Below are 24,894 nucleotides of genomic sequence, written 5' to 3' on the forward strand. Positions count from 1 at the left end.
AACCCACAATAAAATCCATGGAGATACTTTCCCATTTACCGTTGGGAATCTCTAAAGGATGTAAGAGTCCTCCTGCTTTCAGGCGCTCTGCTTTATTAACTTGACATTTTTGGCAATGCAAGACATAGTCTTGAACATACCCATGCAAACCTGGCCAGTAAAACTGTCGTCTTACGAGTGCATAAGTTTTCTTAATTCCCGGGTGCCCTGCACTTGGACTATCGTGACATTCATAAAGAATTTGCCGCCGAATGTCCGCGTCTGTCGGTACACACACTCTCCCCTTGTGGAGTAGGTACCCATCATCTATGGAAAAATTCTTCCATCTCTGCAGTTCATCACTCGAAAGAGGAGAACTGGGTGTGGAGGAAACAAAACCACTACCAACATTGGAGTGAGAAGGATCCCTCTTTCTAACATAGCTCCACACCTTGGAGTATGCAGTATCATGCTCGCACGTACCTTTGAGAGATTCCAAAAACTCACTCCGCAATTCCGTGAAAAGGAGAGAGTTGATCTCTGGCATTCGGCTGAGAGCATCAGCCACTACATTGTACCACCCTTTACGATATCGTAGCTTGGCGTCATACTCCTGAAGAATATTAGCCCACCTGGCCTTGCGACCCTTCAAATCACTTTGTTGTGTAAACCACTTGATACTTTCATGGTCAAACACAATCTCGAACTGTGCACCATACAAATAATGTCGCCATGTCTTTAAAGCAGACACTATTGCATAGAGCTCTCGTTCGTAAGCAGAGTAATTTTGCTGTGCTGAATCCAGCTTCTTGCTTTCAAATGCAATTGGCCTTCCCTCCTGTAGAAGGACTGCTCCAATCGCACGATTACTAGCATCCGTTTCCAAAACGAATGGCTTTAAGGGATCCACAATAGCCAAAACAGGAGCTGTGGCTAATGTGTCTTTAAGTTTGTCAAAACTTTGTTGTTATTCTAATCCCCACTGAAAAGTCTTGCCCTTGGCTTTCAGCTGATCTGTCATGGGAACAGCAATATGGGAAAAGTTTTTAACGAATCGACGATAAAAAATTGCAAAGCCTAAAAAAATCTGGAGCTCTTCCAAATTTTTGGGAGAGGGCCACCTCCGAATGGCATCCACCTTGGATTGATCCATGTGTAACCCTGCAACCAAAATAACATGCCCCAAGTAGTGAATTTCTTCCTTGAGGAAATCACATTTGGATTCCTTGGCATATAACTAATTTTGGCGTAACAAATGAAACACTTGTTTCAAATGTACTAAGTGCTCTTCCTCAGATGCACTATATACAAGAATGTCATCGAGGAAGCACTATATACAAGAATGTCATCGAGGAAAACGATAACAAACTTTTCCAAGTATGGTCTCAAGACACTATCCATGAGTGTCATGAACGTAGCTAGAGCATTGGTTAACCCAAAGGGCATTACCAAAAACTCATAATGTCCAAACCTTGTTCGGAACGCTGTTTTGGGTATATCCGCAAGCCTGATGCGTACTTGATGATACCCAGATCTTAAATCAATCTTTGAAAATATACGAGCGTGGGTGAGCTTATCAAACAGCTCATCTACTCGTGGCAATGGGTACTTGTTCTTAACAGTAACCGTATTTAATCCACGGTAATCTACACACATGCGCATACTACCATCCTTTTTCTTCACCAAGAGAATGGGAGAGGCCCATGGTGAAGAACTTGGTTGAATAAACCCTCTACTGAGATAGTCAGCAAGCTGACGTTCCACCTCAGCAGCCTTCGAATGACTCATTCGGTAAGGCGGTTTACTCACTGGCTTACTGCCTGCAACCACGTCTATGCCATGTTGCACAGAACGTGTCGGCGGTAGCCCTGGTGGCAAATCATCTGGAAACACATCCTTGAATTCCCTTAAAAGTTCCTTCAATTCCTTAGCAACATTTGCTTGTTTTGAATTAGTAGACATAGCTGGAAGAGGAGAGAGAGAAGAATGTGGCGTTGAGGAAGTTGTATTCAAAACTTTAGCATCGTTACAAACATCATCCACATTGGAAATAAATGGCACAGTGAGTAACACAAAAAGAGTTCTTCTATTGCATCATCAGAAGCGAGCTTCATAAGCTCAGCTGTATAAATAAGTGGTGAGGAAGGTACATCCTTCTCCCCCAATAGCAGCACGTGCAAACCATTGGATTCGAACATTAGACTATTATGCTCATAGCTACGTCTAAGTGATGATCCTAAACTATGCAACCATTCACGACTAAGAACCACATCCGCCCTCTCCATATTCATGACTTGGAAATCCAAAGAGGTACTGTATCCTTGAATTTCCAGAGGTACATCTTTAACCTGAGTTTCCCATATCTCAGCATCATGGCCGTTAATCATTGCTACCTTGTAGCGATGGGAACTCGGGGTTTGGGGCAATTTGAGTCGTTTCACCAATTTATAATTGATGAAATTGTGCGATGCACCATCGTCTACCAAGATCCGCACCCTGTGCCCTTGGATAGATCCATGCATACGCACCAACTCATGTGGTTCGAAAGTCTGTTGCCACATGGAGGCCATGATACAGCACTCATGCACCGCTTCGGTGTGTGTTACTTCCACATTAGCAAACTGGGAAGAGGACTCAAGAGGTAAAAGCTGCACCATGTGTACTGCTTTTTCCTTCCCCTTGTCTTAAGCAGCAGATTTCCCCTTGGGACAATCCTTTTTGCTATGTCCAGTTCCCAAACATTTAAAGCACAACTTTTCTTTTTTGGCTTTCTCTAGACCTCTAGACCCCTTGGGCTTTTTGGAGGTCTCTGATGCAGTAGAGACATTTTTTCTTTTATGATGCACATGCTGTAGACGTGTTAAAACAGGTGTAGTGCCGTGCACACGCGAACTATGCAATGTCCGATCATCGGGATCATCATGGATGTGAGCTTGCACTATTGCGTCCTCAAGTGTTTGTGGATCCTTGGTTTTAACGTGCTTCTTAAGCTCGGGAGTTAACCCACGGATGAACCCACGCACCTGCTGAAAGGTATCCATCCCTTCCAGCTTGAGGATCACATCCTGATAATGGGAAATATATTCCAATAATGTTTTATGCTGGCGCATAGAACATTCGTCCCAGGCGGTCCAATTTCTATCCTTCTCATTGGTAGGTAGAAATTCCTTCCTGAAGACAGTCTCAAAAGCTGCCCAAGTCTGTGGTAGCATGCCCTTCTGCTTGAGAGACATCCACCATTTGTAGGCCTTGCCGTCCAAAGTCAGACTTGTCTGCAGCGCCTTGGCTGAATCCGGGGTAAGTCTAAGGTCATGAATACCATCCCACTTACTGAGAAAAATATTCACGGTGTCCTTGTTGCGCTCACGCTCTTCTCCCCGAAAAATTGGTGGCTTTGTATTTTTCAACAAATCGTCCACCTCTTTTTGGGTCAGAGAGTGTAGCGGACCCGGAGGAGGGCCTTGCCCAGCAGCCGGGGCCCCTGGCCTGGTGTGGAGCCGTGCTCCGGAAGTGGCCGACTAGTAGGACCCATGGCCTGCTGCTGCATATGCAATTGAATCAAATCAGATAATGTGGTGACATTCTGATTTAATTGTGCAAAATTCGTTTCAAGCACAGTCATTCGTGTTTGCAATGCACGGAAATCTTGCATGTCCAGCAACTCATACGTATCGTCTGTTGCCGTTGGGGCACGATTACTCTCCGTGAGAGGAACCGTCCATGTGGCATCGGCAGACGAAACGGGTGCGGATTGCTTGAAATCAAATGCATGATGCATATCTATGTCCGAATCCATGATGTGGACGTACTGTGCGAGAAAAGAAAGGAAAATACCTGAATTCCAACGAGCTCGTAGCCGTATGCGATAAGGAACCGTATAAGTATGCCTTTGAGAAGAAAGAACACCGACGTCCAAAGCGTAGTTCAATCCTAGACCACTACCAGCTTGACAACAACGAGCAAAACTGAATTGGATGATGCACTCGAAAGCACGGAGAAAATTCGAGGTGCTAATAGTCTGGTTTGCGTCGTATGCAATACACCAAATAAACTTGAAAGTTGCCGACAATTGGGGTAGCCGATGAGGAAGTTGAAAACACAACTCAATGGATAGTCACTGCCGAGGTGGCTTGCATCGTATGCAACCACCAAATCGGTTGAAGGTTGATGACCAATTTGCACTTTGTTAAAACTTCAAAATCTGGTTTGCAGCAGGTGCGGGATGCAAAAGTTGCAAGAAGCTACCATCGGTGTGTGTTATGTATGCCCACCGATGAAAAGAGGGCTTCGAAAGAAGGCAGCCGACCGTGCCGGTCCGTGACCCCGTGGGCAAAGGCTCTTCACTGAGTCTTAGGGTGACTCAAGTGAAGAGAGAAATTTTTTTTTTTGACGAATTCTATCTGCAACAGAAAGCGGCTCACTGTGCGATGACGAACGAGATGCAAGCTCGCGATGCAGCAGGTTTCTGGGGCCAGGCCAAGCACGAGATGTTTCTGAAATCTCCTTGCGCTCCAACTGAGCCTAAGCGCCTGCAATTTGACGCAGGTCGACGGGAGGTCGACTTCCCGGCTTGGAGGTTCTGCCCACGCCCTAGCTCTTCGGCTTCGGCTTCTTTCCCCTCCACTAGAGCTTGCATGCAACATGCATCCCAAAAAACGTGCCTCAGTCCCAAAATAGCCTGAAGCTCTGATACTAGTGTAAGCACCAAGGGACTGCCATGCCTAGTCCATCCACCCAGCCTCCCTTTTAATAGGCTCCTAGCCCCTTTCGGACCCCTTCCCACTGGCAGCCGGCCTTTGGCCGAGTCCGTGACCCCTTGGTTTGGCCCTTGGCCTGACAGAATGTGCCCCTTCTTGTTTTTCTCGGCCAATGTTGAAGGGTTATGATGTGCATCTTCTCTAGTGTTAAAAGGTCATGTTTGTTTATCCTCTGGTACATGAGGGTCACACTTTTATTAGAAGGAGAAACCAAGTAAAGTAAGCATATGAATTAAAGTAGGAAGCCAGAAAAAGTTCCATAAGGATACCCAAGGAGTGGGCTACTGAACTGAGTACAAGAACATTAGAGACTAGGGACATACTAGTCCACAGCGTGACCAACAACATAGTATCTCTCGAGGGATTGCTAGGTAATCTGAGGTACATTTCAGGCATTACAATATCTGTTGGGGGACTACTAAGTTGTGCGAGGAATAATTTCCCTCGAATTCTTCTTTCTGAGACTCCTAACCGTCTCCTTTGAAGGTGTCTACGGTACTAGCCCACCACTCTGTGAAGAACAATTGTGCATGTTGAAGAGCAGGGTCCTCTTCCACTCTTAGATGGTTTCTGAAAATAAATATTTGATTTTGAACTGACAAATCCCCTGACAAGAAAAGCCTCCAGCTTGCATAGCTCATCATACATCTTGTCCCCTTACAATATTTGTTGGGGGACTACTAAGTTGTGCGAGGAATAGTTTCCCTGGCGTTCTTCTTTTTGAGACTTCTAAACATCTCCTTCGAAGGTGTCTGCGTTACCAACCCACCACTCTTTGAAGAGCAAGGTCCTCTTCCACTCTTAGCTGGTTCCTCAAAGTAAATATTTGATTTTGAACTAACAAATCCCCTAACAAGGAAGCCTCCAGCTTGCCATGATTACCTCGTCAAGGCACAATCATGGATTAGATCGCTTATATCAATATGCTCCAATGGAAGGGTGGTAATGTATCTGTAATTAGCATAAAAAATTGATCCCAAAGCGCCGCACATATGTTAGTCATCTAAATCTTGCAAGAATGGCAATTTGATGTAGTATGAGCTCGCATGTTGTGTCCTTAGAAAAAAAGAATAACCATATGCACGTATGATAGAAAGGTGACACTATCTTCATCTAGTTATTATAAACCATAGGGAATGTGCCCCTACTTGTTTTTCTCGGCCAATGTTGAAGGGTTATGATGTGCATCTTCTCTAGGGTTAAAAGGTCATGTTTGTTTATCCTCTGGTACATGAGGGTCACACTTTTATTATAAGGAAAAACCAAGTAAAGTAAGCATATGAATTAAAGTAGGAAGCCAGAAAAAGTTCCATAAGGATACCCAAGCAGTGGGCTACTGAACTGAGTAAAAGAAGATTAGAGACTAGGGACATACTAGTCCACAGCGTGACCAACAAAATAGTATCTGTCGAGGGATTGCTAGGTAATCTGAGGTACATTTCAGGCATTACAATATCTGTTGGGGGACTACTAAGTTGTGCGAGGATTAATTTCCTTGGCATTCTTCTTTCTGAGACTCCTAAACATCTTCTTTGAAGGTGTCTGCGGTACCAGCCCACCACTCTTTGAAGAACAATTCTGCGTTGAAGAGCAGGGTCCTCTTCCACTCTTAGCTGGTTCCTAAAAGTAAATATTTGATTTTGAACTGACAAATCTCGTGACAAGGAAGCCTCCAGCTTGCATAGCTCATCATACATCTTGTCCCCTCACAATATTTGTTGGGGGACTACTAAGTTGTGCGAGGAATAATTTCCCTGGCATTCTTCTTTTTGAGACTCCTAAACGTCTCCTTCGAAGGTGTGTGCGTTACCAGCCCACCATTCTTTGAAGAGCAGGGTCCTCTTCCACTCTTAGCTGGTTCCTCAAAGTAAATATTTGATTTTGAACTAACAAATCCCCTAACAAGTGAGCCTCCAGCTTGCCATGATTACCTCGTCAAGGCACAATCATGGATTAGATCGCTTACATCAATATGCTCCAATGGAAGGGTGGTAATGTATCTGTAATTAGCATAAAAAATTGATCCCAAAGCGCCGCACACATGTCAGTCATCTAAATCTTGCAAGAATGGAAAGTTGATGTAGTATGAGCTCGCATGTTGTGTCCTTAAAAAAAAAGAATAACCATCCGCACGTATGATAGAAAGGTGACACTATCTTCATCTAGTTATTATAAACCATAGGGAATGTGCCCCTGCTTGTTTTTCTCGGCCAATGTTGAAGGGTTATGATGTGCATCTTTTCTAGGGTTAAAAGGTCATGTTTGTTTATCCTCTGGTACATGAGGGTCACACTTTTATTAGAAGGAAAAACCAAGTAAAGTAAGCATATGAATTAAAGTAGGAAGCCAGAAAAAGTTCCATAAGGATACCCAAGGAGTGGGCTACTGAACTGAGTACAAGAAGATTAGAGACTAGGGACATACTAGTCCATTGCGTGACCAACAAAACAGTATCTCTCGAGGGATTGCTAGGTAATCTGAGGTACATTTCAGGCATTACAATATCTGTTGGGGGACTACTAAGTTGTTCGAGGAATAATTTCCCTGGCATTCTTCTTTCTGAGAATCCTAAACGTCTCCTTTGAAGGTGTCTGCGGTACCAACCCACCACTCTTTCAAGAACAATTGTGCATATTGAAGAGCAGGGTCCTCTTCCACTCTTAGCTGGTTTCTGAAAAGAAATATTTGATTTTGAACTGGAAAATCCCCAGACGAGGAAGCCTCCATCTTGCATAAGTCATCAAACATCTTGTCCCCTTACAATATTTGTTGGGGGACTACTAAGTTGTGCGAGGAATAATTTCCCTGGCTTTCTTCTTTTTGAGACTCCTAAACATCTCCTTCGAAGGTGTTTGCGTTACCAGCCCACCACTCTTTGAAGAGCAGGGTCCTCTTCCACTCTTAGCTGGTTCCTCAAAGTAAATATTTGATTTTGAACTAACAAATCCCCTAACAAGGAAGCCTCCAGCTTGCCATGATTACCTCGACAAGGCACAATCATGGATTAGATTGCTTATATCAATATGCTCCTATGGAAGGGTGGTAATGTATCTGTAATTAGCATAAAAAATTGATCCCAAAGCGCCGCACACATGTCAGTCATCTAAATCTTGTAAGAATGGCAATTTAATGTAGTACGAACTCACATGTTGTGTCCTTAAAAAAAAAGAATAACCATACGCATGTATGATAGAAAGCTGACACTATCTTCATCTAGTTATTATAAACCATAGGGAATGTGCCCCTACTTGTTTTTCTCGGCCAATGTTGAAGGGTTATGATGTGCATCTTCTCTAGGGTTAAAAGGTCATGTTTGTTTATCCTCTGGTACATGAGGGTCACATTTTTAGTAGAATGAAAAACCAAGTAAAGTAAGCATATGAATTAAAGTAGGAAGCCAGAATAGGTTCCCTAAGGATACCCAAGGAGTGGGCTACTGAACTGAGTACAAGAAGATTATAGACTAGGGACATACTAGTCCACAGCGTGGCCAACAAAACAGTATCTGTCAAGGGATTGCTATGTAATCTGAGGTACATTTCAGGCATTACAATATCTGTTGGGGGACTACTAAGTTGTGCAAGGAATAGTTTCCCTGGCATTCTTATTTCTGAGACTCCTAAACGTCTCCTTTGAAGGTGTCTGCGGTACCAGCCCACCACTCTTTGAAGAACAATTGTGCATGTTGAAGAGCAGGGTCCTCTTCCACTCTTAGCTGGTTCCTGAAAATAAATATTTGATTTTGAACTGACAAATCCCGTGACAAGGAAGCCTTTAGCTTGCATAGCCCATCAAACATCTTGTCCCCTTACAATATTTGTTGGGGGACTACTAAGTTGTGCGAGGAATAATTTCCCTGGCGTTATTCTTTTTGAGACTCCTAAACATCTCCTTCGAAGGTGTCTACGTTACCAGCCCACCACTCTTTGAAGAGCAGGGTCCTCTTCCACTCTTAGCTGGTTCCTCAAAGTAAATATTTGATTTTAAACTAACAAATCCCCTAACAAGGAAACCTGCAATGGATTAGATCACTTATATCAATATGCTCCAATGGAAGGGTGGTAATGTATCTATAATTAGCATAAAAAATTGATCCCAAAGCGCCGCACACATGTCAGTCATGTAAATCTTGCAAGAATAGCAATTTAATGTAGTATGAGCTCGTATGTTGTGTCCTTAAAAAAAAAGAATAACCATACGCACGTATGATAGAAAGGTGACACTATCTTCATCTAGTTATTATAAACCATAGGGAATGTGCCCCTCCTTGTTTTTCTCGGCCAATGTTGAAGGGTTATGATGTGCATCTTCTCTAGGGTTAAAAGGTCATGTTTGTTTATACTCTGGTACACGAGGGTCACACTTTTATTAGAAGAAAAAACCAAGTAAAGTAAGCATATGAATTAAAGTAGGAAGCCATAAAAAGTTCCATAAGGATACCCAAGGAGTGGGCTACTAAACTGAGTACAAGAAGATTAGAGACTAGGGACATACTAGTCCACAGCCTGACCAACAAAACAGTATCTATCGAGGGATTGCTAGGTAATCCGAGGTACATTTCAAGCATTACAATATCTGCTGGGGGACATCTAAGTTGTGCGAGGAATAATTTCTAGGTAATTGCTAGGTAATTTGTTGAGGGATTGCTAGGTAATCTAAGGTACATTTCAGGCATTACAATATCTGTTGGGGTACTAATAAGTTGTCCGAGGAATAATATCCCTGGCATTCTTCTTTCTGAGACTCCTAAAGATCTCCTTTGAAGGTGTTTGCGGTACCAGTCCACCACTCTTTGAAGAACAATTGTGCATGTTGAAGAGCAGGGTCCTCTTTCACTCTTAGTTGGTTCCTGAAAGAAATATTTATTTTTAAACTGACATATCCCCTGACAAGGAAGCCTCCTGCTTGCATACCTCATCAAACATCTTGTCCCCTTACAATATTTGTTGGGGGACTACTAAGTTGTGCGAAGGAATAATTTCCCTGGCGTTCTTCTTTTTGAGACTCCTAAACATCTCCTTCGAAGGTGTCTGCGTTACCAGGCCACCATTCTTTGAAGAGCAAGGTCCTTTTCCACTCTTAGCTGGTTCCTCAAAGTAAATATTTGATTTTGAACTAACAAATCCCCTAACAAGGAAGCCTCCAGCTTGCCATGATTACCTCGTCAAGGCACAATCATGGATTAGATCGCTTATATCAATATGCTCCAATGGAAGGGTGGTAATGTATCTGTAATTAGCATAAAAAATTGATCCCAAAGCGCCACACACATGTCAGTCATCTAAATCTTGCAAGAATGGCAATTTGATGTAGTATGAGCTCGCATGTTGTGTCCTTAGAAAAAAAGAATAACCATACGCACGTATGATAGAAAGGTGACACTATCTTCACCTAGTTATTATAAACCATAGGGAATGTGCCCCTACTTGTTTTTCTCGGCCAATGTTGAAGGGTTATGATCTGCATCTTCTCTAGGGTTAAAAGGTCACGTTTGTTTATCCTCTAGTACATGAGGGTCACACTTTTATTAGAATGAAAAAACAAGTAAAGTAAGCATATGAATTAAAGTAGGAAGCCAAAAAAAGTTCCATAAGGATACCCAAGCAGTGGGCTACTGAACTGAGTAAAAGAAGATTAGAGACTAGGGACATACTAGTCCACAGCATGTCCAACAAAACAGTATCTATCGAGGGATTGCTAGGTAATCTGAGGTACATTTCAAGCATTACAATATCTGTTGGGGGACTACTAAGTTGTGTGAGGAATAATTTCCCTGAAATTCTTCTTTCTGAGAATCCTAAACGTCTCCTTTGAAGGTGTCTACGGTACCAGCCCACCACTCTTTGAAGAACAATTGTGCATGTTGAAGAGCAGGGTCCTCTTCCACTCTTAGCTGGTTCCTGAAAATAAATATTTGATTTTGAACTGACAAATCCCCTGACAAGGAAGCCTCCAGCTTGCATAGCTCATCATACATCTTGTCCCCTTACAATATTTGTTGGGGGACTACTAAGTTGTGCGAGGAATAGTTTCCCTGGCGTTCTTGTTTTTGTGACTCCTAAACATCTCCTTCAAAGGTGTCTGCGTTACGAGCCCACCACTCTTTAAAGAGCAACGTCCTCTTCCACTCTTAGCTAGTTCCTCAAAGTAAATATTTGATTTTGAACTAACAAATCCCCTAACAAGGAAGCCTCCAGCTTGCCATGATTACCTCGTCAAGGCACAATCATGGATTAGATCGCTTATATCAATATGCTCCAATGGAAGGGTGGTAATGTATCTGTAATTAGCATAAAAAATTGATCCCAAAGCACCGCACACATGTCAGTCATCTAAATCTTGCAAGAATGGCAATTTAATGTACTATGAGCTCGCATGTTGTGTCCTTAGAAAAAAAGAATAACCATACGCACGTATGATAGAAAGGTGACACTATCTTCATCTAGTTATTATAAACCATAGGAAATGTGCCCCTACTTGTTTTTCTCGGCCAATGTTGAAGGGTTATGATGTGCATCTTCTCTAGGGTTAAAAGGTCATGTTTGTTTATCCTCTGGTACATGAGGGTCACACTTTTATTAGAAGGAGAATCAGGTAAAGTAAGCATATGAATTAAAGTAGGAAGCCAGAAAACGTTCCATAAGGATACCCAAGCAGTGGGCTACTGAACTGAGTACAAGAAGATTAGAGACTAAGGATACTAGTCCACGGCCTGACCAACAAAACAGTATCTGTCGAGGGATTTCTAGGTAATCTGAGGTACATTTCAGGCATTACAACATCTGTTGGGGGACTAATAAGTTGTGTGAGGAATGATTTCCCTGGCATTCTTCTTTCTGAGACTCCTAAACGTCTCCTTTGAAGGTGTCTGCGGTACCAGCCCACCACTCTTTGAAGAACAATTGTGCATGTTGAAGAGTAGGGTTTGTTCCACTCTTAGCTGGTTCCTGAAAATAAATATTTGATTTTGAACTGACAAATCCCCTGACAAGGAAGCCTCCAGCCTGCATAGCTCATCATACATCTTGTCCCCTTACAATATTTGTTGGGGAACTACTAAGTTGTGCGATGAATAATTTCCCTAGAATTCTTCTTTTTGAGACTCCTAAACATCTCCTTCGAAGGTATCTGCGTTACCAGCCCACCACTCTTTGAAGAGCAGGGTCCTCTTCCACTCTTAGCTGGCTCCTCAAAGTAAATATTTGACTTTGAACTAACAAATCCCCTAGCAAGGAAGCCTCGAGCTTGCCTTGATTACCTCGTCAAGGCGCAATCATGGATTAGATCGCTTATATTAATATGTTCCAATGGAAGGGTGGTAATGTATATATAATTAGCATAAAAAATTGATCCCAAAGCGCCGCACAAATGTCAGTCATCTAAATCTTGCAAGAATGGCAATTTAATGTAGTACAAGCTCGCATGTTGTGTCCAAAAAAAAAAAAGAATAACCATATGCACGTATGATAGAAAGGTGACACTATCTTAATCTAGTTATTAAAAACCATAGGGAATGTGCCCCTACTTGTTTTTCTCGGCCAATGTTGAAGGGTTATGATGTGCATCTTCTCTAGGGTTAAAAGGTCATGTTTGTTTATACTCTGGTACACGAGGGTCACACTTTTATTAGAAGAAAAAACCAAGTAAAGTAAGCATATGAATTAAAGTAGGAAGCCATAAAAAGTTCCATAAGGATACCCAAGGAGTGGGCTACTAAACTGAGTACAAGAAGATTATAGACTAGGGACATACTAGTCCACAGCCTGACCAACAAAACAGTATCTATCGAGGGATTGCTAGGTAATCTGAGGTACATTTCAAGCATTACAATATCTGTTGGGGGACATCTAAGTTGTGCGAGGAATAATTTCCCTCAAATTCTTATTTCTGAGACTCCTAACCGTCTCCTTTGAAGGTGTCTACGGTACCAGCCCACCACTCTTTGAGGAACAATTGTGCATGTTGAAGAGCAGGGTCCTCTTCCACTCTTAGCTGGTTCCTGAAAATAAATATTTGATTTTGAACTGACAAGTCCCCTGACAAGAAAGCCTGCAGCTTGCATATCTCATCATACATCTTGTCCCCTTACAATATTTGTTGGGGGACTACTAAGTTCTGCGAGGAATAGTTTCCTTGGGGTTCTTCTTTTTGAGACTCCTAAACATCTCCTTCGAAGGTGTGTGCGTTACCAACCCACCATTCTTTGAAGAGCAGGGTCCTGTTCCACTCTTAGCTGGTTCCTCAAAGTAAATATTTGGTTTTGAACTAACAAATCCCCTAACAAGGAAGCCTCCAGCTTGCCATGATTACCTCGTCAAGGCACAATCATGGATTAGATCGCTTATATCAATATGCTCCAATGGAAGGGTGGTAATGTATCTGTAATTCGCATAAAAAATTGATCCCAAAGCTCCACACACATGTCAGTCATCTAAATCTTGCAAGAATGGCAATTTGATGTAGTATGAGCTCGCATGTTGTGTCCTTAGAAAAAAAAAATAACCATACGCACGTATGATAGAAAGGTGACACTATCTTCATCTAGTTATTATAAAGCATAGGAAATGTTCCCCTACTTGTTTTTCTCGGCCAATGTTGAAGGGTTATGATGTGCATCTTCTCTAGGGTTAAAAGGTCATGTTTGTTTATCCTCTGGTACATGAGGGTCACACTTTTATTATAAGGAAAAACCAAGTAAAGTAGAGTTAAAGTAGGAAGCCAAAAACAGTTCCATAAGGATACCCAAGCAGTGGGCTACTGAAGTGAGTACAAGAAGATTAGAGACTAGGGACATACTAGTCCACAACTTGACCAACAAAACAGTATTTGTCGAGGGATTGCTAGGTAATCTGAGGTACATTTCAAGCATTACAATATCTGTTGGGGGACTACTAAGTTGTGCGAGGAATAATTTCCCTGGAATTCTTCTTTCTCAGACTCCTAACCGTCTCCTTTGAAGGTGTCTGCGGTACCAACCCACCACTCTTTGAAGAACAATTGTGCATGTTAAAGAGCAGGGTCCTCTTCCACTCTTAGCTGGTTCCTGAAAGCAAATATTTGATTTTGAACCGACAAATCCCCTGACAAGGAAGCCTCCAGTTTGCATAGCTCATCATACATCTTGTCCCCTTAAAATATTTGTTGGGGGACTTCTAAGTTGTGCGATGAATAATTTCCCTGGCGTTTTTCTTTTTGAGACTCCTAAACATCTCCTTCGAAGGTGTCTGCGTTACCAGCCCACCACTCTTTGAAGAGCAGGGTCCTGTTCCACTCTTAGCTGGTTCCTCAAAGTAAATATTTGATTTTGAACTAACAAATCCCCTAACAAGGAAGCCTCCAGCTTGCCATGATTACCTCGTCAAGGCACAATCATGGATTAGATCGCTGATATCAATATGCTCCAATGGAAGGGTGCTAATGTATCTGTAATTAGCATAAAAAATTGATCCCAAAGCGCCGCACACATGTCAGTCATCTAAATCTTGCAAGAATGGCAATTTAATGTAGTATGAGCTCGCATGTTGTGTCCTTAAACAAAAAGAATAACCATACGCACGTATGATAGAAAGGTGACACTATCTTCATCTAGTTATTATAAACCATAGGGAATGTGCCCCTACTTGTTTTTCTCGGCTAATGTTGAAGGGTTATGATGTGCATCTTCTCTAGGGTTAAAAGGTCATGTTTGTTTATCCTCTGGTACATGAGGGTCACACTTTTATTAGAAGAAAAAACCAAGTAAAGTAAGCATATGAATTAAAGTAGGAAGCCAGAAAAAGTTCCATAAGGATACCCAAGGACTGGGCTACTGAACTGAGTACAAGAAGATTAGAGACTAGGGACATACTAGTCCACTGCCTGACCAACAAAACAGTATCTGTCGAGGGATTGCTAGGTAATCTGAGGTACATTGCAGGCATTACAATATCTGTTGGGGGACTACTAAGTTGTGCGAGGAATAAATTCCCTGGCATTCTTCTTTCTGAGACTCCTAAACATCTCCTTTGAAGGTCTGTCTGCGTTACCAGCCCACCACTCTTTCAAGAACAATTGCGCATGTTGAAGAGCAAGGTCCTCTTCCACTCTGAGCTGGTTCCTGAAAGTAAGAATTTGATTTTGAACTGACAAATCCCCTGACACGGAAGCCTCCAGCTTGCATAGCTCATCATAAATCTTGTCCCCTTACAATATTTGTTGGGGGACTACTAATTTGTGCGAGGAATAATTTCCTTGGCGTTCTTCTTTTTGAGACTCCTAAACATCTCCTTCGAAGGTGTCTGCGTTACCAGCCCACCATTCTTTGAAGAGCAGAGTCCTCTTCCACTCTTAGCTAGTTCCTCAAAGTAAATATTTGATTTTGAACTAACAAATCCCCTAACAAGGAAGCCTCTAGCTTGCCATGATTACCTCGTCAAGGCACAATCATGGATTAGATCGCTTATATCAATATGCTCCAATGGAAGGGTGGTAATGTATTTGTAATTAGCATACAAAATTGATCCCAAAGCGCCGCACACATGTCTATCATCTAAATCTTGCAAGAATGGCAATTTAATGTAGTATGAGCTCGCATGTTGTGTCCTTTAAAAAAAAGAATAACCATACGCACGTATGATAGAAAGGTGACACTATCTTCATCTAGTTATTATAAATCATAGGGAGTGGGCCTCTACTTGTTTTTCTCGGACAATGTTGAAGGGTTATGATGTGCATCTTCTCTAGGGTTAAAAGGTCAGGTTTGTTTATCCTCTGGTACACGAGGTTCCAACTTATATTAGAAGAAAAAACCAAGTAAAGTAAGCATATGAATTAAAGTAGGAAGCCATAAAAAGTTCCATAAGGATACCCAAGGAGTGGGCTACTGAACTGAGTACAAGAAGATTAGAGACTAGGGACATACTAGTCCACAGCGTGACCAACAAAACAATATCTATTGAGGGATTGTTAGGTAATCTGAGGTACATTTCAGGCATTACAATATCTATTGGGGTACTAATAAGTTGTGCGAGGAATAATTTCCCTGGCATTCTTCTTTCTGAGACTCCTAAAGATCTCCTTTGAAGGTGTTTGCGGTACCAGTCCACCACTCTTTGAAGAACAATTGTGCATGTTGAAGAGCAGGGTCCTCTTCCACTCTTAGTTGGTTCCTGAAAGTAAATATTTTATTTTGAACTGACATATCCCCTGACAAGGAAGCCTCCTGCTTGCATAGCTCATCATACTTCTTGTCCCCTTACAATATTTGTTGGGGGACTACTAAGTTGTGCGAGGAATAATTTCCCTGGCGTTCTTCTTTTTGAGACTCCTAAACATCTCCTTCGAAGGTGTTTGCGTTACCAGCCCACCACTCTTTGAAGAGCAGGGTCCTCTTCCACTCTTAGTTGGTTCCTCAAAGTAAATATTTGATTTTGTACTCACAAATCCCCTAACAAGGAAGCCTCCAGCTTGCCATGATTACCTCGTCAAGGCACAATCATGGATTAGATCGCTTATATCAATATGCTCCAATGGAAGGGTGGTAATGTATCTGTAATTAGCATAAAAAATTGATCCCAAAGCACCGCACACATGTCAGTCATCTAAATCTTGCAAGAATGGCAATTTAATGTAATATGAGCTCGCATGTTGTGTCCTTATAAAAAAAGAATAACCATAGGCATGTATAATAGAAAGGTGACACCATCTTCATCTAGTTATTATAAACCATAGGGAATGTGCCCCTACTTGTTTTCTTGGCCAATGTTGAAGTGTTATGATATGCATCTGCTCCAGAGTTAAAAAGGTCATGTTTGTTTCTCCTCTTCTACATGAGGGTCACCCTTTTGTTAAAAGAAAAAACCAAGTAAAGTAAGCATTGTGAATTAAAGTGGGAAGCCAGAAAAAGTTACATAAAGATACCCAAGGAGTGGGCTACTGAACTGAGTACAAGAAGATTAGAGACTAGGGACATACTAGTCCACAGCCTGAGAAACAAAACAGTATCCGTCGAGGGATTGCTAGGTAATTTGTGGTACATTTCAGACATTACAATATCTGTTTGGGAGACTACTAAGTTGTGCGAGGAATAATTTCCCTGGCATTCTTCTTTTCTGAGACTCCTAAACATCTCCTTCGAAGGTCTGTCTGTGTTACCAGCCCACCACTCTTCAAAGAACAATTGCGCATGTTGAAGAGCAAGGTCCTCTTCCACTCTTAGCTAGTTCCTCAAAGTAAATATTTGATTTTGAACTGACAAATCCCCTGACACGGAAGCCTCCAGCTTTCATAGCTCATCATACATCTTGTCCTTCTTCTTTTTCCCTGCTAATGTGACTTCCTTTTTTACTTTAATTAAGAAATGTTGAGATTTCTTGACAGCTTTGTTCTAGCTTATAGCTGGTGTGTTTCCCTAGGAAAAAGCCCTTGTCCAGATAGCAAAAATCTCCTCGCTCAACTCATGTCTTGAAAAAAGAAGAGGGTTAGTGTGAAACCAGTTATTTCTCAACTTTGAAGCTTTATCATCAATTGTTATCAACAAAGATATTGACTTGATGCACATGAGGTGAACTTAGGACTAGCCTTAACTCTATTGAACTTATTGGCAATGTCCATAGAAAGATAACACCTGTCAAGTCTAGACTTCCTAGCTTGGTGATATCAGCTGTAGGTTTGCCAGGTGAAACTTACCTCATTGCCTACATCGCAAAGATCCAACATTCTTTGTTACTATCCCAAGTGTCTTTCTCTAACCTCTGAATTGTCTGGCCTAGTCTAGGGAATCTATCTTCCAGAGCCTCCACCATATTGAAATCTCTCAGTAGGATCACAAGGCCCTAAAAAAAAATAGAGAGCTCCTCCCATATTTGAGTCGTGTTGGAGGAGGTGCCACCAGCATAGACTGAGATTAAGTCACAATTGAGAGGGTGGGGGAGATGGATAGAGCACCAGTATTGATGTCTCTGAATGGAATTAATTTTTGATGCCAACTCCTTTTTGAGGCCTATTTCGGTACCTCCTGGCCCCTTAGAATGGGAAGAAGTAATCCAAGAAAAATCAGGTTGGTCTTCTTTTAGCCTCCTGTTTAGGTCCTCCCCTTCCACCTTTATTTCCTGGAGTGCACATATGTCCACTGGGTTGCTGCGTAGCCACCATTGATTGTTTTTTTTTGTTTTGGAGGGATCAAAGATGCCCTTCACTCCTAGAAGGGGTTCATTCCACATCATAATGTTCTCTCTTGTTATCCCTGTGAATGTCGAGAGGTTTTGGTTCAAGGTCGGAGTTCAATTCCTGAAGGGAAAGGGGAGAGGTTTTAAATCTGGGATTTTCTCCTTTGAAACTATCTGCAAGCTATTATCCGGTTCCTGGGTTTTGCAAAGAGTATCTTCAAGGGTGGCGGCAACCTCCTCCCCTTCTGATTTCGATGCCTCTTGGTCTGAGTTGTCAGAATCTAACCATTCGGGTAACTCTGCCAAAAGGAAAATATGTCGTGGTTCTTTGGTCGTTGTTTGGTTTGCTCTCTTCTGGGTTTATGGCCTCCTTTTTTCACTGGTTCTTGCTGATGAACAGTGTGTTGGTAGCAGTATTCTTTTCTCTGTTGGTTCCTTGCTGATTTGCTTGAGGGGGGATTTCTTGAGAACCTTCCTAAACCGGTTTGTGGGGGAGGTGGGAATTTAATAGGGCACTCCCTGACAAAGTGCCCAGCTATCCCAGAGTGGAAGCAGGCATTAGGCAGGTACTTACAGTTAATGGGATGTTCCATGGAATCTCCATCGTCTGTAGAAATTACCATGGAGGTTGGAAGAGGTTTAGATAAGTCCATCTCAATGAGAATTTGGGGGTGCCAGGCTGGGTTGAAATCTCTCTGGGGTCTTCCCCCTAGTACTTTGCCTAGTTGCTCCCCAATGGGTCTCAGGTGGTGGTGGAAGTGAAGGGGGAGCTTGGGTAACTCAACCCAGACATGGTAATTCTCTAGGGTTGACTTTTCAAGCTTAAAGGTTTTGGACCATTTAAACAGACAGATGGGAGATGACCTTAATACCCAATGCCTTGAACTGAGGATTTCAAAGGCCATTTCAGTTGTTTTGAACATAAAAAGAAAGTAGTTTTTGGGGATTTCACTTCTCATCCCCTGAAGGTTCTGCAGTAGTTGTTGTTCAATGTGCTAGAGAGACCTGACGAAAAGGGGGGGGGGGGGGGGGGGGGGGGGGGGGGGGAGGAGGGGGACGGATGCCATTGATTAACTGGAGAAGTGAGAGTAGAGGGTAAGGCAGGCCGTTCATGTGACATGACTGGCTCACACCATCGCTAACCTAAGCCTCTCCTCATGTTCTTTCACTCTGGTCACCCTTTTTTGGATTTGCAATGCATGAAAAAAGATTTATTACCTTCTAGTTTTTAGAGATGGTGGCATTAAAATGACCTTGCTACATTGAGATCTTTATGTTGCACGACTATTGCTTTGAGAGTCTCCCATTGCACCTACGTGTGAACGTAGCACCACACCTGCTTCATGTCTCCCCTTTGTCCCCATCATCATTGCACCTACGTGTGAACGTAGCACCACACCTGCTTCATGTCTCCCCTTTGTCCCCATCTTTATGTTGCACGACTATTGCTTTGAGAGTCTCCCATTGCACCTACGTGTGAACGTAGCACCACACCTGCTTCATGTCTCCCCTTTGTCCCCATCATCATTTCTTGCAATGAATTGATCCCAATTTGTGAACTTCAAGATAGGGTCATGCAAAATATCCTTGCTGGATTGAGAAACCAACTTCCATTCAGGATCAAGATTCTTTGAAAGAAAGAGCTATGTTTCAACCATTTACTTTCACTAATGAGGTTAACATAAGGATTAGAGTTTTCCCTTCATACGTCGCTCCTAGTCGCCACCAAGCTCGCAAACAAGATAATTGAACATTACATCTGGTTTCATACAAGTTTCATGATTTTCAAAACCTGTTTGTTCAAATGGCATGGCACTATAAACATGCAAATTTAGGGACACAACATTTGACAGTTCCACTGTCCACAGCACTAATTTTTTCCCCACATGTGTCCACCAACTCCTCTAGCGAGCTTTTGTTAATTTTCACAACTACTCTGGGTACTCTGAAGGCCATCGTTGGCTCCTCGCTTGATCTCCACCTGCTCGGTAGATCTACTTGACGCTTGTTGCGTTGTTCTAGCATGTCGTGTATGCTATCCTAGATGTCGTTGCTGGCGTATGCTAATCCACTCCTAAGGTGCCTTATATCTTCTGCCCACATCTACCCTGCTTTGCACACATGCTCCATGATGTCTCTCTGCAACGCCCATGTTCTCAACCCACAACCCTCCTCCATCCCATTGACTCTACGTTGCCCATGCTGTCCACTATATCTCGCAATCAATACATCCTCCATGTGCTGATGTTGGTGGAATCTTAGCCCCTGGAATATCTTGCAATAGTTGTGTACCAAGAGGACACATTCCTTCTAAGAGACTACGCTTTGAGAGAAACCCTTATCTCATAGCCCATGAAATTAGACTTGAGCCTCCTCACCGTTTTGCTGATGGTAATGTCCGACAAACATTGCATTTGAAGAGACCACATTCCGGACATGACTATCACACCCTGCGTTTGTTGCTTAGGCAAATACGGCCTTCAGCTTTTTCTCTAGCTGGGGGCTCCCTACGTTGATCTATTTCTCGCCTTGCAACACCTCTTCCTAAGCATAGGGTTATGTACCCCCTCTCGTTTCAGCCCTTCAAGCATGAATCTCTGACTTTGTACTCCCTCTCATGTCACGGCAAGTTTAAGCAGTATTGCGTAGCCTCCGTAGCATCTACGCCGAGCCTTTCTGCTCGACCAACCCTGCAATAGTCCACACCTCTTCTCAGTTATGGTTTTCGCCAGGGTGTCACCCTGCCAATCTTGTCAGCAAAGTAAGCGCTTTTGGCCTTTTCGAAAAGCAATAGCAGTTCTGCTATTTATTAAAAGGGAAAAATACCAAAATACCCCTCTAATTTGAGGAAATTCCCAAAATACCCCTCAAATTTCAAAAATTCCCAAAATACCCCCGATATTTTGTCATAAATTCCCAAAATGCCCTTCAAATTTTTTTGTAGGTCATCACAAGAAGAGTGATTGTCTATCGTGCAAGATGCTAAAACTACAATTTGAGTTGGTTACATTGCCTTTGGAGATGAATTGCTTCATTATTTTTAGACATAATTGCCTTTTTTGCGATGGTAACTGGTTACAAATTACCTGCTGAGCACTCAAAAATGGATCTCAATTGTCAAAAACAAATGAAGATTAGAAAATCTTGAACAATCCAACCAAAATAGATACAAGGGTATTTTGGGAATTTTTGAAATTTGAGGGATATTTTGCGAATTGCCTCAAATTAGAGGGGTATTTTGGTAATTTTCCCTTATTAAAAACCTCAATCACAATTTCTCTGCGATCGAGGTTTTTTGCAGCACGTTCGTCCATGTAGAGCAGTTGTTCGACATTGGATTACTGCCATGATCATACGGCCTGATTGCTTCCATGATCGTAGCTTTTCAATCTGCGCTGCTCTCAATTTACTGGCACATCGCATCCTTGGAACGCAAGATATGCCCACGAGGGGCCGGCAAGGCTAGGAAGCTTTGGACTGTTTTCAATGTGTGAGAAGAGATAAAGAGATGCAATCACCTATGCCAAGGAATCCACAATGATTATTTTAGTCAAGGGTTGTTTCTTGGTTGACATGTATGCCAAATACTTCAGATGGCTCAGAAAAGTGCTTGACGATTTGATTACAATTTACTGCCACGATCGTATGGCCTTATTGTTGCCATTATCATAGCTTTTCAATTTACGCTGCTCTCAATTTACTGGCACGTCATATCCTTGGAACGCACTGATTGCAGGATATGCCCAACAGGGCGAGGAAGCTTTGGGTTGTTTTCAACATGTGAGAAGAGAGAGCATCGCTCGAGATGCAACCACCTACGCTTTCGTGCTCGACACTGCCCTGGTTGACATATATGCCAAATGTGGTGTACTTCAGAAATCATAAAACTTGCTTCAGGAGATTCTTGTCCGGAATGTCATCTCTTGGAGTGCATTTATTGCGGGATTTGTGGGCTGTTTTCAACAGATGCAAAGAGATGGCATCTCTCCAGATGCAATCACCTATGTATACTTGCATCTGAAAGGCATGTGGCATTATAAAAGATGCTGATATGGTCCAAGGAATCCATGATGATATTTTTAGTCAAGGGTTGTTGATTGGCTGACATGTATGGCAAATACTTCAGATGGCTCAGAAAAGTGCTTGATGAGCTTCCTATCCGGAATGCTATTCCTTGCAACACATTAATTGCAGGATATGTCCGACAAGGACAGGGCCAGCAAGCTCTGGGCTGTTTTCAATGGATGCAAAAAGAGAGTATCTCTGGAGATGCAAACACCTATGCTTGCATTCTAAAGGCGTGTGGCACTATGCAAGACGTTGATATGGACCACAATATTTATGATGATATTGTTAGTCAGAGGTCGTTTCAAAAAAAACATCGTGCTTGGCACTGCCTTGGTCAACAAGTATGCCACAAGCGCAAAAATTGCTTCAGGAGATTCTTGTCCGGAATGTCTTCTCTTGGAGTGCACTGATTGAGGGATTTGTCCAATAGGGACAGGGCCAAGAAGCTTTGGGCTATTTTTAGCAGATGCAAAGAGATGGAATCTCTCTAGATGCAATCACCTACGTACACTTGCATCTTAAAAGCATGTGGCATTACACAAGATGCTGATATGGGACAAGGAATCCACGATGATATTTTTAGTCAAGGGTTGTTGCTTGGTTGACATGTATGCCAAATACTTCAAATGACTCAGAAAGTGCTTGACGAGCTTCTTGTCCGGGATGTTGTTCCTTGCAATGCATTGATTGCGAGATATGCCCAACAAGGATAGGGCTAGCAAGGTCTGGGTTGTTTTCAGCGGATGCAAAGAGATGGCATCTCTCTAGATGCAAACACCTATGCTTGCATTCTGAATGCATGTGGCAATATGCAAGATACTGATATGGACCATAATATTCATGATGATACTATTAGTAAGGGGTCGTTTAGAAAAAACATTGTGCTCGGCACTACCTTGGTCGACATGTATGTCAAATGTGGTGTACTTCAAAAAGCGCAAAACTTGCTTCAGGAGATTTGTCTGGAATGTTGTCTCTTGGAGTGCATTGATTGTGGGATATGTCCAACAAGGATGGGGCTAGGAAGCTCCAAGAAGCTTTGGGCTATTTGCAACAGATGCAAAGAGATGGCATTTCTCCAATTGTAATCACCTACACTTGCATCTTAAGACATGTGGCATTATGCAAGATGTTTCTATGGGAAAAGAAATTCACGATGATATTTAATGACAAGGGATGTTGAAAAAAGATGCCGTGGTTGATATGTATGCCAAATACTTCAGAAAGCTAAAAAAAGTTCTTGACGAGTTGCCTATCTGGAATGTCATCTCTTGGAATGCATTGATTGTGAAGCTCTGGGTTGTTTTTAGCGGATGCGAAACCATGGTATTTCTTCTGATGTAATCACCTGTGCTTGCATCTTGAAGGCATGTTTTCCTATGCATGACTCCAATATGGGCAATGATGATATTGTGAGACAAGGGCCGCGTGCTTGGCACTACCTTGATCGACATTTATGCCAGATGCAGTGTGCTTTAAAAAGCACAAAAGGTTCTTGAGGAGTTGCCTTCGTGGAATGTTGTCTAAGAATGCACTAATTCCGGGATATGCTCGTAGAATGAGAAAAAAGGCTGTGACTTGAGAAGGACCAAAAGGGAGAAATAGCATCTATATTAAATAAACAAGTGTGTGTGTGGGTGTGGTATATATGGTAAATAGTTGGTACAACCAACAATTACAAGTGGTTATCATTAAGAAGGAGCATGTGGGCTAGCAACCTACCAAAAAAAATTTTAAGTGGTCATTTTTGAGAGTGGTAGATGTCACATATGATGTCCGAACGTAGTTGTAAGTAGCAAAGATGATCATGAGTAGAGCCAAGGCTATAAAACATTTGAGAGAGAGCGAGAGAATGAAAGATGTACCTTCATAATTTATGTGGGTGGCTCCACTCTTCAGCATGTGTAGTGCCTTAAATGATGCTTATCCACATTCCCTTGGGGTAAAAATATCTCGTCTAGACAAGTGTGTGTGTGGGTGTGTGTGGTGTGTAGTGTGTGTGTGTGTGTGTGTGTGGTGTGTAGAGTGTGTGTGTGTGTGTGTGTGTGTGTGTGTGTGTGTGTGTGTGTGTGTGTGTGTGTGTGTGTGTGTGTAAGGGTGGGCTATATAGTGATAGCTGAGGACAGATTCCTTTCAAAATAAGTGTGTGTGTGTGGCCCTCCCCCATCCTTGAGGAGAAGATCCACATGGTGGGAGGTAGGGCCGACCATGTGGAACCCTACCCGCAACCATGTTGATGACGTTTCATCACATGGGGCAGGAGGGGACACCTTGCATACATTGGAGGAGGCATTTCATTTGGTGATGCTTAATATGGTCAATGCACCCCCACCATCATCAACAACACAATGTTGTTTGCTGTTGAATGTCAATGGCTTGTTGTTGAGATTTCATAGTTCTCAATTTTGGCTCCAAAGGCCTCTCCATCTTTTTCCAAGTTTCAAAAGGTACCATTAAAGCACCAAACCACATGAAGTTTTATCCACAAAATACTATCAATTCTCAGTTTGAAAGGGATAAGACTACAACCATGCAGCTAGAGTGTACTATTTAAAAGTTAAAAACAATGAAGAATCATCTCAATAGTATGAAAAAATTTCCACCAAAATTTTGAGGATTTTCAATTGATTTTTGCTAAAGATCTATTTTGCTATTGATGAATCATGCATCACTTTTCAATATCAACATGCTACCGACACAGTGTGATTCAAAGATACATTTTGCACCACCTTAGTCGATGCTCCAAGTAATCTCGGTCATCTATTGTAAGTGATGTAATTAGTGTATTTGTGTCTGGTGTTGTGTGAGTGAGAGAGAACCCCAACATTTAGGCAAGCCTAGTCGAGCTAGAAATAATGAAGAGGCGGAAAAGATGGTTCAAAAAAACATCTAACCATGGTTTTAGGCCAACTATGAGCAAAAAGGATTAGAATATCTCATCTGAA

The sequence above is a fragment of the Adiantum capillus-veneris genome, chromosome 22 (assembly GCF_014529385.1).
Source record: "Adiantum capillus-veneris isolate H3 chromosome 22, ASM1452938v2, whole genome shotgun sequence".
Lineage (NCBI taxonomy): Eukaryota > Viridiplantae > Streptophyta > Polypodiopsida > Polypodiales > Pteridaceae > Adiantum > Adiantum capillus-veneris.